Genomic DNA, 3,772 nt, shown 5'->3' with positions numbered 1-3,772 from the left:
CAAATCTGTTTACAAAAACTTGAGAGACAACTTGATGCTGATGGGATACTATGACAAGCATATGATTCCTTCAGTGACTACTATTAAGTACATGTAGAAGAAGGGCCTGCTAACTTTGAAATTCATGTGGACACTCAGCAAAAGAAATTATTTCAAAGAAAAGCAATAAAACTTGAGGCAGCCCAAAGCTTAGACTGGAAAGTGTACATGATGGCTTGACAAACAGCCAAGAGCAAAAATGGTGTCTAACTGACATTGATCTGTAACAGCCTCCACCAAATTTTAAACAGTTAGTTGATAGAGTGTGAAAGCAAAGCTGCCAAGGAGCATTTGCCTCAAAAAGATACAATTTTGGTTAGCTCTGAAATGTCTTCTCACATATGGACCATGGAGGGGCTTAAAACCACAGAAAAGCTGGTGAGAGATGAGATAAAACCTTTCAACATTTAGTTCCTTATGGGTCTATTTCACCAAAGCAGCTAGGTGGTAAGGTGATTAGAGTATTGGACTTAGAGCCAAGAATACCTGAATTCAGATTTTAAAATTTCAGAATTACTAACTCTGTGACCCTGGACAAATCATTTAATATGTTTGTCTCAATTTTCTCATTTATAAAAAATAGGAGTGATAATAATGCTTATCTTTCAGAGATGTTGTGAGAATCAGTGAAGTAATATTTATAAAGAGCTTTGCAAATATTAAAGTATTATGAAAGTGATAATTGTTTATTATTGCTAGACTCATAGGGGTCCTGCATAGAGACGGTGCTATAGATGCAGAATGTGGTCCAGAACAGTGGAATACAAGTGATCATCATTTGTTAGATATTTACCAATACTCCTTTTAGAGTCTTTGAAAGAGCTTGGACTTAGAAGATTGAATGAAAAAGCTACCTAGATATGGCATATAAGCATAAGCTTAATATTTCCTAAGGAAGTTGATATCAACAAAATAGTGGATTCCATGTTTTAAATATGTTCAGATTCAGAATTTATCAATGGCATATCAGCAATTCCCAGCTCATTTACTATGCTAACAGATTAGTACAAACAACAATCTGGAGCCCATTACATACTTTTGCCATCCATGTAACCTGTGCTGTGATCTACAAGAAAATAAAAGCAAGTAATATCAGAGAACATGCAAAGAGTACCTTTCAGTGAGTTGAGTCAGAAAGTCATCAAGAAGACAGTTGTGGGTGGGGGGGAGAACCCAAGATGGCAGAGAAGACACAAGCTTCATTCTGCTACTCTCAAACTATTTACGGGATTCAGCCTCTGAATTAGGGCTGGACTGTCAGAACCCAGGAATATTGGGAATACAATACATTACCAACAGAAGATAATCTCAAAGATGACCAGAAAGGGTGTGTTTTGGTCAGCACAGGCACAGGCTCAGGTAGACAAGGAGGCAGAGCATGGAGGTTAGCTCCCACTGAGCAAATGGGGCAGGGTGTAAGCTCTGTGGACCAAAAAACTAAGGGAAGGAAGGACTCTACCTCAGTGTCGGCTAGTCTGCCCTGGCAGCAAGCCAATAGATCAGCAGAAAAGTTATAAAACTTCCCACATAAAAACAGAGGGTAAAGAGTGAACGTTGGAGTCTTATGGGACCTGGCCCCACCCACCCATCACCCGGAGTGACTCAGTGTGATGCAAGTGCATTCGCAGTTGCGGTTCCAGCCCAGCCACTGCCTTTCCACTAGGGCTGATTTCAGCTAACCCGGGGCAGCCAGTGTGGTCCCACTGGTGTTTCTCTGCTACTTCTGGTTATCTGTGCAGAAAGCTTGGAAAGTCCTCGTTGCCCCAGAAGCAGACCACAGCATTTTTTTTTCCTTAAATATTTAAAATGAGTAAAAAGGCAAAGCAGACTCTACCACTTCTTTAAATACCTAATCACCTTCCTATTTACCATAATCATTCCTGTCTCTGTAAACAACATCTTTCAACTTTTCAGATGAGAAGGCGTAGGAATCATATCATTCATATTCATCGGATGGTTATTTGGCCAAACTGACGCAAACATTTCCGCCCTACAAGCCAGCCCCTATAACCGAATTGGTGATATCGGCTTTATACTAACTATAGCATGACTAATAATCAACAACAGCTCTTGAGACATTCAACACATAACAAATGTCAACACTCTAGCATTGCTAGGACTTATCATTGCTGCAATGGGCAAACCGGCCCAATTCAGCCTCCACCCAGGCTACCTTCAGCCATAGAGGGTCCAACTCCCCTCTCAGCACTACTCCATTCTAGCACAATAATTGTTGCAGGCATCTTCCTCCTAATCCGCTTCAACCCTCTTAAAGAAACTAACGAAACAGCCCTAACTATCATACTCTGCTTAGGAAGCACCACAACTTTATTCACGGCCATCTGTGCCATTACACAAAATGACATCAAGAAGATCGTAGCTTTTTCCACATCCAACCAACTTGGCCTAATAATAGTAACGCTCAGCCTAAATCAACCACACGTAGCGTTCCTTCATATCTGTACACACGCTTTGTGTTCTTCTATGCTCCGGCTCTACCATCCACAGCCTCAATGATGAAGGAGATATTCGCAAAATAGGAGGCTTACTTATACTTCTCCCCATTACCTCATCAGCAATTATCCTGGGCAGCCTCGCTCTCATGGGCACACTTTTCTTAGCAGGCTTCTACTCAAAAGATTCAATCATCGAAGCTATAAAAACATCACATCTGAGCCCTATGCATCACCCCAATTGCTACAATACTCACAGCAGTCTATAGTATAGGAGTGATTCACTTTGCCCTTCTAAAAGAACCTCAATTCCTCCCTATATCGCCACTGAACAAAAACAATCCAAACCTAATCAACTCTATTATACAACTAGCCCTTGGAAGGTGAATCTTCACAAGGTTCCTATTAGCATCAAGCATCTCTCCTACCACAATAATCTCAATAATTATGCCCACCCTCACAAAACTTTATGCCCTAATCATAACTGAATTAGAAATCCTAATTGCCACAGAACTTAATGTAATAACAAATAAAATACCAAACAAACCCTTAATCTATACATACAACTTCTCAAACATACTAGAGTACTTTATACCCATTTTCCATCTACTTAACCCATTAGCAAATTTATAAATAAGCCAAAACATCGCTATTATACTCATCAATCTAAGCTGATCCAAAAAAACAGGACCTAAAGGTCAAGCCATCTTTTGTAATTCCATATCATCCACCTCTACTTCTATCCAAAAAAGAATTTATTAAAGCATACTTTTATCCTTCATGATCTCTACAACATTAATCCTGTTAATCACATAACTATAAATATTGAACAACTTCCAAAACAACCAAAATAGTATTAAACAAAATTCAACCTAATAATACTATAGCTCAACCCTCACAGCCATACAACAAAGATACCCCACTTCAATACTGACCTACACAATAATTACCTAAGAATCAAACAACTCAACAGCTGTGACAACTTCACCCTCACCTGATATCATACCAAATTATTTCTATTAACAAAGTAAGCAACAGCATACTAAAAGCTATCGAATTCCTTACTCAATTCTCTGGGTATTCCTCAGTAACCATAGCTGCAGTATAATCAAACACCACTAATATTCCTCCTAAATAAATCAAAAAAGAAATTAATCCTCCAAAAGTATTATTCAAACTTACAACAATTGCATAGCCTAAGCCCCCACTAGCTACAAGACTTAAACCTCCATATACAGGGGAAAGCTTAGAGGCAAAAGCAACAAACCCAAAAATCAATA

General features: G+C 39.1%; 1 pseudogene; it reads left to right on the top strand.

Annotated features, from left to right (window-relative positions):
- Nucleotides 1-1,353: 1,353 nt before the first annotated feature.
- Nucleotides 1,354-3,254, top strand: LOC127546163 (NADH-ubiquinone oxidoreductase chain 5-like; annotated as a pseudogene).
- Nucleotides 3,255-3,772: the final 518 nt, after the last annotated feature.

This window comes from Antechinus flavipes, chromosome 1 (genome assembly GCF_016432865.1).
Source record: "Antechinus flavipes isolate AdamAnt ecotype Samford, QLD, Australia chromosome 1, AdamAnt_v2, whole genome shotgun sequence".
Lineage (NCBI taxonomy): Eukaryota > Metazoa > Chordata > Mammalia > Dasyuromorphia > Dasyuridae > Antechinus > Antechinus flavipes.
This window is presented reverse-complemented; position numbering and strand designations above follow the sequence as displayed.